The sequence below is a fragment of the Panthera uncia genome, chromosome B4, assembly GCF_023721935.1.
Source record: "Panthera uncia isolate 11264 chromosome B4, Puncia_PCG_1.0, whole genome shotgun sequence".
NCBI lineage: Eukaryota > Metazoa > Chordata > Mammalia > Carnivora > Felidae > Panthera > Panthera uncia.
In genome coordinates, this window is record NC_064809.1 from 108892258 (window position 1) to 108904868 (window position 12611).

The 12611-nt window shown below is 38.2% G+C and overlaps 1 protein-coding gene across 8 annotated transcripts in view; it reads right to left on the minus strand.

The window, feature by feature from the left end:
- POC1B (POC1 centriolar protein B) overlaps positions 1-12611 on the minus strand; it is a 95409-nt gene that overhangs the window by 25946 nt on the left and 56852 nt on the right. For 2 of the 8 annotated variants that reach the window (XR_007456752.1, XR_007456749.1), the window contains 2 exons: positions 9388-9575; positions 7659-7780 (listed from right to left, as the gene is read on the minus strand). The exons of 5 other annotated variants lie outside the window; for them this stretch is intronic. The gene's annotated coding sequence lies outside the window, so the exon portion shown is untranslated. The remainder of the gene's footprint in view (positions 1-7658; positions 7781-9387; positions 9576-12611) is intronic. One more of the 8 variants, XR_007456750.1, reaches the window with a different exon arrangement.

Sequence of the window (12611 nt, forward strand, 5' to 3'; positions counted from 1 at the left end):
GCATTTCCAATTCTGTTTCAGATAAGAAATTATTGTAATTATTTATCATCCCCAAATTTCATTAAGTTATTAATTATTATCCCAAAGTTCATATTTCAGAATTTGGAATAACATTTCTCAGCATGGTAATTTGCCTGATACTAGACGTCACTTAAAATGAATTCATTTTACATAATATAATTTTACAGAATGGACAAAGTAGGGCACAGATCCACTTTACTGAACCTGAAGCTTCAAACAGAAGTGGTCCAAGTGAACCACAAGACGTCCCCACCTAAGGGGACAAGGTAAGACACTGTAACACAATTCTGTTACATAATGGCTCCCAAAGAGGAGATACGAGGGGGGTCTGAGGAGCAGAGAACGTGGAAGGACTGGATCCTTTGGAACTCTGTGATCTAAGAAATAATAACAGCAAGAGACAAAGAAAGTTTGGAGGAGACGGCTGGGATTCTGCAAATAAGTGTATAGTTGAAAAGGTGCCTCAAATCAATAGAAACAAACAAATAAAATATTCTGAGTTTGGGGAGACTTTCGAGCACTGCTCACAAGATTTCTAGCCCAGCAAACTAAGGATATTCACCAAGAAAACCTAGCTCCATTTAAAAATAAGTCAGTGGGGGGAAAAATATAATAAAATACATAAATAAATAAAAGTCAGTGGAAAACAGGATTCACTTAATAAAAATCACATGTAACCAAATCTGATGGAAACTGATGTTATCATCTATTCTACAAAGGAAATAAAACCTGCACACACCAATAGCATTAACACCACCAAAGAAAACTTACACACTTACAATTCCTGCCACAAAGAGTATCCTTTCTTAAAAAACAATGAACAAGGGGCGCCTGGGTGGCGCAGTCGGTTAAGCGTCCGACTTCAGCCAGGTCACGATCTCGCGGTCCGTGAGTTCGAGCCCCGCGTCAGGCTCTGGGCTGATGGCTCGGAGCCTGGAGCCTGTTTCCGATTCTGTGTCTCCCTCTCTCTGCCCCTCCCCCGTTCATGCTATGTCTCTCTCTGTCCCAAAAATAAATAAAAAATGTTAAAAAACAAACAAACAAACAAAAAAAAAAAAACAATGAACAAAATAAAAATGAAAATCAGTTAATAGGATGAGGTTGTGGACCTGGGGGGAGCAGGAAAAGAAAGCTAACAACAAAGCCCTGTCAAGGAGGTAAAGCCATAATATTATTATAAACGGGATTTAAAGATATGATAGCTCAACTGTTCTTACCAGGAAGCTATATCCACACAATCAGGCTGGAATAAGCTATGATGAGCACACCATATGGCACACCTCCTGGATAATCAATGACAGTGTGTCTTAAACACAATTCTTTTTGGTGAGGATTCTAATACTAAGCTAAGGATGTGTGTGCTTGCTAAAGTCTGGTATATGCAGAAGATTTAAGTACTCAGGCAAGTGGAAATAGGTAATGTATAAAATCCCAAAGTAGGCTCTGCAACCAATTATTTGTAAGCATTGACACTAGGGCTACTTCTCCATATGCTCCCAACCAGAGGTCCTCAATACTTGTCCCCCTTCTCTCCCCCCAAAAATACTCGCTAGGCTTTTTTGACTACTATATTACAGGACAGTGAAAACATATTTACAGGATAAGCCATGTTGATAACAAGGAAGCTAAAACTACGATACAAAATGACAAGTCATGTGGTCTGGGTAGCTTAAGTATTTGGGGAGAAGTAGAGTGTAGGAGGTCAGAGTTTGAGCTCCGGATTTAGTCCCATCTTGGCCCTAGCTTGCCTCCATCACTTCATAGTTGGTGTGACTTTGGTTACTTTAACCTCTTTAACACTAATTTGTGGAGAGAGTCTATGTGCATTCTCAAGAAGGAGATAAAATGTTTAGTCGTACATAAAATGGTGGCTGTTTTTATGGAAACCACAGGCACATAAGGAGAATGCTCCTAATGTCTATAATACTATATACCTGGATGAGCAAACACAAGGTGGTAACGTTGGCAATCCTTTTCAAATTATTTTATAAATGGAATGCAACACCCATCAACATTCTAAAAGGATGTTTTTGGAGAACTGACAAAATAATTCTAAAGTTCATATGGATAAATAACAGGCCAGAATATCCAAGAAACATTTGAAGGAAAAGCTTGTGCACTATATTTTGAAGAAATACTTGAAGCAACAATAATGAAAAAGGTATGATAATAGATCGAGAACAAACAGATCAGTAAGACAGAAGACAAAGTCTCAAACAGACACAAGTATATAACAGTTTAGTTTTAAGAAAGTACAAATCAGTAAGGAAAGCAACAATACAAATGGAAGATAACTTTGTTAACTACAAATCTGTACCTTATGATCAAAATTAATGGATTTAGAATTTAAGGTCTAATTGTCAAAAATAAAACCTTAAGAAGAGTAGCTAGAGATATATTTGGGGAGTAGGGAAGGACTTCATCTGCATCAACTCCAAAGAAACCATAAAATTAAATTAATGATATTTTTCAAGAAGTTAATGCAACTAAACCTATCAATAATCAGAAAGAGAATTCAAGGGGAAATAACAAAGAAAACATACTGTAGATAGCAAAGGGGGTCAACCTTATTAATTAAAATGACCTAAGGATCTGGGGCACCTGGGTGGCTCTGTCAGTTAAGCATCCCACTCTTGGTTTCTGCTCAGGTCAGGATTTTGCAGTTTGTGGGATCAAGCCCTGCAACTGGGCTCTGTGCTAACAGCACAGAGCCTCCTTGGGATTCTCTCCCTCCCTCTCTCCCCTGACCCCTACTCATTCTCTCTCTCTCTCCCACTCTCAATAAATAAAATAAACTTAAAAAAAATAAAATGACCAATTTTAAAATGAACAAAACAATAGAAAAATGGCCAAAACATACAAATAGGCAATTCTAAGAAATACAAATGAGTAGAAAAATGAAAAGAAGTCAAAGCTCACAAGTCACGGTTCTTACCACACACATCAAAATGGTAACCGTGGGAGACAACAGATAGGTTAATTATTTCGACAGTGGTACTCATTTTACAATGTATTGATATAGTAAAACATCACATTGTACATATTATAACTATATCCAGTTTTTGTAAAAAATGAATATTTTTAAAAAGCTCACAAGTTGTTAAAAAATAAAAATTAACATCTATTACAAAGACTTTTTAAAAATTAAACAATTAATAATTAAATAAATATAACACCTAATATATATGTTTTAAGGTATGGGAAATGGGCACTCCCATATATTATTAGTGGGAATCCAAATTTGTATACACATTCTAGAGCGAACTTGACTTACAGTTTGTTTTTAAGTTCTTATCCTTCTTTTTTTTAATGTTTACTTATTTATTTTGAGAGAGAGAAAAAGCGGGGGAGGGGCAGAGGAAGAGGGAGAGAGAGGGAGAGAGAGAAGCTCCCAAGCAGGCCCTGTGCTGTGGGCACAAAGCCCAAGGAGTGGCCCGATCTCATGAACCATGAGATCATGACCTGAGCCGAAATCAAGAGTCAGAGGCTTAACCCACAGAGTGCCCCGGGAGCCCCTAAAGTTCCTATCCTTTGATTCAGTAATTCCTCGCACAGAGTGTGCTTCTTGGTTCCAAATCCACCATTCAAACTTTGTTTTGTGATGCTGACACTGGGCCCCTCTGCAAGCTACAGCTTTCTCTTTCCAGTGGCTTCCTTGGTAGGCTTTGCCAAAAGGAGGCCAGAGGTCAGAGGAGAGAGATTCTTCCCCCTGTTTGATTGCTGCTTGAGTCAGCCTCTTCCCACAACAGCCTTGACCCTGACCGAGGCACGAGCACCAGGTGGCCGTGCCCCTCACAAGTCTGGGTCCGCCTCTGCTGGGTCTGTCCTCTGAGCTTGGAGGGCAGGGCCTCTTCTTCAAGTCTCTGAGCTTCTAACAGCAGCAACCTTTTCCTGGGAGACTACATTTTACATGTTACCAACAGTTGTCTCCTGGTAATTTTCTGTTTCTTGTATTTTGTGTGAGGGTGTACATGTGTTTTCTCATTTTTTTTTTTTTTTACTACTTTTCATTCTTTGTATAATTAGGAAAAATTACTGCTTTTTTTTTTTCAACATACATATTCACACATGCACAGTGGTTAAAAGCACACTCTCTAAAGCTAGATAGAGTTCAAAATCCAGTTTTGTTACACATGACTGGATGACCTTGGGTAAATTTCAGATGCCCAGGTTAGTATAAAATACATACAAGATGCTAAGAATTCCACTAAATGGATAAAAATATTTGTTTCCCTTGACAAAATTAGAATCATATTGCTCATAATACTTTTTTCACTTAATATAAAGATAAATAAAATTCATATTTAAAAACTTTGAAAAATAAAAATCACACTTCCCTATAAAGATATATAAGTTATTTTTAACTCTCACTTTGAAATAGTTTCAAACATACAGAAAAGTTGCAAAAATAATGAAAGGGACTCTCATATATCCATCTAGATTCATGTGTTGACATTTTCCCACATCTGGTATATCATTATCTATTTAATTTTTTTTTTTTCTGAATCTTTTGGGAGAAGCTATAGACACTATGCCTCTTTTATCTAAATTACTGTAGTTGATATTTCCTAAGGACAAGACCATTTCCATAAATGGAAATTTAGCATTGATACTATTATCTAATATTCAGCCCATATTACATTTTTGCCAATTGTCTTAATCATGTCCTATATAGCAATTTTCCCACTGACCAAGGATCAAATCCAGAATCACACACATTGTATTTAGCTGTTGTTAAATATGGTATGGCTATATAATAATCCATCTACTAAAAAAAAAAATAATAATAATAATCCATCTACTGATATATATACTATGCTTTTATTTAACTAATACTCAAGTAACTTGTATGTGCTTTAGTAAAATAATCCAAACAAATACATGAAAAGTAAAAGAATTTTGCCACCGTAAACACTGAAACCTAGCAAAATCCTGTAGCAATTTAGAAGGCAATTTAAAATGTACATGTAATACACAAACCGGGCTTTATGGCAGCCATCATTACCTCATGCAAAGGAAAGAGAAAACGCTGGAGGAATTATTTTTTTTTTAAAGGTAAATTATACTAAAACATTCTCCAGTTGTAAAAATCCATTTGAAATGCAAATGATCAGGGTCGGTTCAAAGCAACAGAGTTTTACCTATGCTTGAGCATGTATGACATACCCACAGTATGGGACCTTCTACTGACGCTTACCTCAGAAAGTAAAAGAAAGGAAATTGAAAGACACAGAAAGAAGCAGACAAGGACCAGCACTGGGCCTTAGTAACCAGTTCACTTGGATTATAAGGGTTTTTAATCTCTCTGAAGCCCTAACATATTTTACAAGTCCTAGTTTCATAAAGTCCAAAGAAATGACGAAAATTCTTATTAGCAGACTTGCTGACTACTTCCGCCAAACAGTTAACTGCCAAGTGGCTAAACAGAGAGAAGGACAAAGCCACCTGGCTTTACTGTGTCTGCAGCACCCAACAACTCAAAACCAGACAGGTAGAGATGTACAGAACCGCTGAAAGCGGAGTTCACGGTTTTCCACGAAACTCTGACAGACCCACAGGTGGCATTTACTCCACAGTAAATCATCCTCTGGGTCAGCAGCAGGAAGCTCATCATGGGCTGACGGTCCAAGAGACTGGGCACTTTTCAGAGTGCTACTGTAGTAATTTCCTGTGTGAAAAGCTCACTGCTGTTCTTGCATTCCTCAGGGTGCATTTCTTCTCATCTCAGAGGATGTTGCTCTTCCACAGGAAGAGGAAGGAACCAGTTGTTACTGGATGTGTGGGCAGAGAGAGCTGTTGGGCATTTTCAGCATGCCTCAGTCTCAGCTGTGGGAACTGGGGGTGCGGCTTAGAGCCCTAGACTCGGACCGAGCGTAGTCCTGCAGCAGTTAGGAGTCATAGCTTACAAAGACAGAATTTCTGACTGACTGGGTGTCATGGGATCTACCCCCAAAACCAAGAGCACACTATACACACTGTATGTTAGTCAACTTGACAATAAATTATATTTGAAAGAAGGAGGAGGAGGAGGAGGAGGAGGAGGAGGAGGAGGAGGAGGAGGAGAGACAGCAGCTCAGGAATTTGGAAGGCAGAAATAATACCTGGAACTTCACACCTCCAGTTTCTAGAAATGTGCTAATATTCTGAAGGAAATTCTAAAAAGTACTCTGTTGGACTCCTAAGTAACGTATTTTATACAATCTTTTTGGATAGAGTCTCTTTATTTTTGTTTGTTTGTTTTTACATTTCACAGAGAAGAGTTTAAGTCCTAAATCATTTTTGTTGAAATTTAATTAGAATAACAGTTTTTGGTGAAAGGAAACCCTCATTAATGTAAGCTTTCTTTCCTTGTGACCTGGAAATTGGGAATGAAGCTCAAATTAGTATATTTTTCAGTATAGCTAAATCAAACAGTTGGGACTTATGGCCATTATGATTTTTATTAAAAACTACATTTTATTTGAAAGAAAAAAAGAAAGCTTCTGACCCACACTATTAATCTCTTTTTATAGTTGTACTATCTTAGTAAATTTTACAGATGATGAGATCTGTGTCTTCTAAAAAAGAAAAAAGTCATGTTCCTTTAACAGACTAAAAAGTTTTAGTTGGATCCTTTTTTTTTTTTAATCAAAAAACACATTTTTTAAAGGTCAACTATCACATTCACAACTGTTGGTAGTTTTTATAACATATGGGTCATGATATACTTCAAAAGCAAAGATACGGCTAATTGAAAATAGTCTCTTTCCATCTCTAATATTTTCGCTCCTATCTCTAAAATAACTTGTATCTGGAACAAAAAAAAAAAAGTGGTCTTTTCTTTTAAATGGTAAAGGATCTGTGAAAACATTTTCTTCATTACCTCTGTTGATTATCATGTATGTCTTATTTGTAAAATGTCTTTCTCAATTACTTCATTTCTTACAATTTCAAAGGGCAATGTTTTAAAATTATTTCTCAGGGCGCCTGGGTGGCTCAGTCGGTTGGGCGTCCGGCTTGGGCTCAGGTCATGATCTCACAGTTTGTGAGTTCGAGCCCCGTGTTGGGCTCTGTGCTGACAGCTTGGATCCTGGAGCCTGCTTCGGATTCTGTGTCTCCCTCTCTCTCTGCCCTTCCCCCACTCATGCTCTGTCTCTCTCTCTCCTTCAAAAATAAATAAAAACACTAAAAAAAATTTTAAAAAAAATTATTTCTCAACCCTGATAAGAATTCTTTTGGTTCTACTAAGCATCTTAGAGTTACATTTAACTTTTTGAGTTACCAGATTAAAAGAAAAAAAAAATTACTGTATCCTACTTGACATGTTCACTATTGTCGAAAATGAAGACTAAAAGTCTTTTACTAAAAGAAGGAAAACTGTAAAAGGTACCAGCTAGTGAACCCGAATACAGATTCTACAAACACGTGTGTTCATTTCCTTTCAAATGCTTAGAGCAAGGGCCAGGAGAAAGATACCCCAGGGCCACTAAACCAATGCCCAAGGATAACATTAAACTGTTTTTCTAAAGCTTAGTAAGCAGCAACAAAATTACAAACAACACACCTAGTTTCAGAAATCCTATGCTAAACTTGCAAATCAAAAGCTACCTTATAAAAATATTGCAAAGTTTAAAAACTTAAAAAAGAATCTCACCTACCTCCAAATTTAGAGGCGGTTTATACGTAAAACCAGCAATGTTAGCGTACAGAAAAGTAGTGAAAGCGGGAGGCTTGTGCAACCTGATTTTTACGGATTTCCCTGGAAAAGTAAATGGGGAATCTGGGGACAATAAATTGCATATTACCATTTTACACTTTCAAAGTGATAAATTTTAGTTTTGAGACATTTAGGTTTGCATGCACTGTGTTCTTTCAAGTAAGTCTTTCCAAATCTTTGCTTACATAAGCAGTTAGGAACTGGAATCACTCTGAACTAGTTATGCAATGTTGTCTAGTAACCAGGACAAACTGTTGCCACAACATCCGTGGAAATATCCTCGCTGTATCTGCAACTTTACTCTTTGTATGTCCATATATTTTGTCAATGCATTAATATTTTTCAGAGAGCATATACTGTATGACTATCTCCATGAAAGTGGGTAGCATTTTTGTTTCTAAAAATATGCTGAAGCACAAATCTTTCCAACGGGGAAACCAGTGCACTTTGCTGAAAAATACAAATCTAAATGACATCTAGGAAGGAGTCGTGTGTTTTTTACCATTGCGCTCACTTCCTGAAGTCACAGCAATAGCAGAGGATCTCTTGCACTGATTCAACTGATCACTTTCCTGATCCTAAAAAAGGATGTAGTAAAACCACGGTTCTTTTTCCCTCAGCAACCCCTCTGGCAGAATGATGCAGAGCCAGGAGATAATCTCAGCTGCCCTGAGATTCCTCAAGGGTACACCTTACTGTCCCTGGGGAAAGGAGACAGGGAATCGCACAGCTGACATCAAACCTGTCAGGAAATCCTCTTGGCTCTGCCTTTAAAATACATCCAGAATGGATCACTTATCACCACCTCGTCTGCTACCACCGTGGGTCAAGGGAGGCCTCTCTGCTGACTATTCATTAGCTTCCTAACCAGCAAGTCTTCTTGTTCCTCCCCACCCCCATCCCCAGGGCGATTCTCCACATGGCGGTGGCCGCGGTGAACACATTAAAACCTAAGTCACACAACTCCAAAGGAAAGCCTCTGGAGGCGCCCACCTCACTCTCAACTGGAGCTTCCAGCACTGCTCCCACTTGCCTCGAGTGCCTTCCCAGGTACCCGTGTGGCATGTTCCCTTCATTCCTCACGTCACCTCTCGCATGACCCTTGTCCTGAACATACTACCTAAAACGCACCCTTAGTCCTGTCTGCCTTTAGTGCTTTCTAAACCTTTGCATGTTTTGAGCCTATATGTGCTGGGCTCTATTATGCTATACAGTCTGTTTTTTAACCTGTGAACTCCCCGTCTTCCCCACTAGAATGTTGAAAGCCAGCTTATCTGGGCAGGTATTATTGTTCGCTTTTTCTAAAGTCAAGAACAGTGAATGGCACAGAACAGTCACTAAGTGCAGGCTGAGACACACGTGTGCTGCAAGCAGGCACATCCCTGGCCTTTCACTGCAGGGGCTACCCGGTGAGGCAAGCAACTTAAAGATCCCAAGCTAGACTGATGTACTTCTATTACCGTGGTACGTATTTTCAACTATTTCTGAGGTGTCTACTTACAACTTGCTTTCCCCAATTGGAATGTCCCTATCAAAATCCTATCCAACTCTGGTTAGGTCAAGAATTGGTCAAAAGTTTCCTTCTAGAGGAGTCCTCTAGTTTTCTCCAGCCCATTAGTGATCTTTTCAGAATACTTCCATCAATAATCTCTTATGGCAATCATACATACCTTTCATCTAGTATACTGAAATTGCCACTTGTTTCTTAAACTCTTATTTCTATTGGGCTAGGTTGTAAGTTTCTTGAAGTCAGGTAGGCAGCTTGACAGGCCACTGAGCATCTCATGTAATGCTTTCATGCACTACAATTTTAAATATCTTGACTGCTGGAGCACCAAAACCCTTGATTTTTTTTTTCCTACAATACAATCACAAATTCTCCATGTATTATAAAGATTAATTTGACCTGAAATATTGTCCCCATTTCTAAGGAAAGACATCCACATTACGTTCATCTTCTACACAGTGGCCAGAATGAAGAGGAGAATCACTTTGATTCTCAGAAGAGAGTCCAGTGTTTCGACAATCAGAAGAACGTGTACAAGATTATGAATTTCATTTTGTTCATTTGTAGGACAAATAATAGTAAAATCAACACATCAAACCTTAGGAATATAGTTTACCTAAAATATTTTAATAACTCTAGAGTATTTAAAACAATTTTTTTTTATAATCAGTATTGTTTTTTAAAAAAAGACTTTACATTAGGATTCAGAAGAGAAATTCCTATCTTGCCTGCCTTTTGCAGGGAAGGAGTGACGATGGGGAAGGGTCTAGAACATCCCACATCACATGTCAATGCCAATGCTAAATGCTGTTGTACAACTTTGATGATAAAATCTTGGTCTGGTTCTAACTGAATAAATGAAAACATTAAAAGACTCAATGGAATCTTGCAAAACCCTTAGAAAATCAGTATATAATAAGTAACAATGTAACGAGAATAAAGATTCAGGAATGTGAGATCAACATTTTAAAACTATATCTATATGAGAGCCAGTACAACCCTTTACAACCACCCCCCTCTTTCTTCTTCTTCTTCTTCTTCTTCTTCTTCTTCTTCTTCTTCTTCTTCTTTTTTTTATTTAAACAATTAAGCTTTAAAAAATGCAGATTGGTAACAGCTTATTTTGATGCTGAAATATTGTATCAGATTTCCCGCCTGGCATTAGAGGCACAAGTGCAAGTCACAGAGCTACCAACTGTTACACTGTATGCCACAATTTCTTCTCTGTAGTGAGAAAGCACCAGAGCCCAGATATCAGTATTCTCAGATCTAGAAATCATCCTGAATGTAACAGTAAATCAGGTCAAAGAAGCAACAGAAGCCAACTGTTCCCTATACCATAACAAATCTGCTCGTATCCTACTAGGAAATTTGACAAATTAAGGTTTCAAGAGTAATCTTTTTTATGCCTTATCTTGAAAATTTCTTCCAGTCTTCTACAAAAACCAAACGAATAAATACCCCAAACAAGAGTGATCACAATAACAAAACCCCAAACCACCTGTAAACACTGTGTGTTTTGGCTTCTAATATTTCTCTGGGTTTTAAAATTACAATGACGTGCAAAGTTCACATCACGAATACTCAGCGCAGCGGTGCTTCATGCCACAGTAGACACAAATATCCTCTACAACTATGCCTGATTTGTTGTGCAGAAGGAACAGAAAAGCAGCCGAAGTACAGAGGGGACTGCAGATTAAGACTCGCCAGTAGATTAATGGAACATGAACATTTAAAGAGATTTCACCATAGTTTTCTTTTCTTTTTTTAATGTTTTTAATGTTTATTTTAGTTTTGAGAGAGAGAGAGAGAGAGCGCGAGCGCACAAGTGGGAGAGAGACACAGATAGAGGGAGAGACAGGATCTGAAGCAGGCTCCAGGCTCTGAACTGTCAGCAGTGCCCGAGGCGGGGCTTGAACGCATGAACTACGAGATCATGACCTGAGCCAGTCAGATGCTTAACCAACTGAGCCACCCAGGCGCCCCTCACCATAGTTTTCTAACCAATTATCTAACAGTGAGCTAAAAGAAAGATATATACCTTGACAATTTAAAGGAAAAAGCGTTAAAGATAATCTTTATAAAAAGATGCTTTATGAGCATCTAGTTTTGTCCTTACAGAATGTCCTAGTAAAATAAGTAACATCAGGAGTCTTTACACCTTACCTGGGGGCAAACAGCTATCTTCCAGATTGTAAAAGAATCTACTTAGAGGGGATTTCATTAACCTAATGCTAAACCAATTTAGGGCAAATATGTTTTTGTTTTCCTATGTTTTGTTTTATTTGTATGAAGCATCAAGCACACAACTCAAAGTAACAGTACAGTCTTCTTTGTAATGTTTATATGTTGGGTTGAGCCATGGGGAAATCACTGACATTAGACCATTTTTGCCTACAGAATGGCAATTTCATATAATCCCACCTAATATTATCCCTTATGTGGACAATAATTGTACTCTTAATCTTATTAGTTTTGTAGCATAGCTGCAAACTTGTGCATTTATCATACAAAATTGTCCTCTCAAAGTCCCACATACATCATAGTCCCTGAGTTAGGGTCCTATAACATGGACTAGTTGACTTGGGCACCCTCGGATTACCATCCAGGGACAGACACCCTGCTATCACTTGCTCGGTGGCAATTATGCCACTTCCATAGCATACTCTCAAAAACATCTGCATCATTCATGTCATGAGACCTCGCAAAGCTTGAAGGGTACTGGCAGGGAGAGTGTAGGCCAAAGATTTTGGATGATCTGTGATATTTTCTAGGTCAGGCATGCCCAACTTTATAGACTGATAACCTCATAAGAAGGCCTCAAATCTCAGACACCACCTAACTTTTTTGCTCCTTTTACTACAGAAGCAAAACCCCAACCCATTAGAATTTATAAGTTTCAACAGCATTCCTTTTGAGTAATTCATTGAACAAACATGAATGTATTGAGCACTATTACAAGTCACCAATCAATATGGCAAGAATTGGATGTCTAGTTAATTTTTAATGTCATAAGTAAGCTACTAATGCAGAAATGCTAGGAGGGATATTTTATAAACATGAATACTGTAAGAGACAAGACCACAGGCCTGCTTGAGGTTCTAGGTGTCACCACTGATTACTGGACTTCCTTCCCTCTGACAATCATCCCCTTGGTTACTTGCCCTCCTCCCAAGCCCCCAGGCTGATTTCTTGTGGGTGGAACTTCTCATGAGTGATCTATGAGTATTCTCTCCCTGGGATTAACACTGAAAGAACCCTTTAATACTTTAATAAGTACAGTTCTTTCTGGTACAGGACAGATTCAGGATGGACTAGTCCTTCTGCAGGATTCCTCTACAAAAAATACTATTCTTGACATATGCTGGAAAGTGTACAATGTCATAA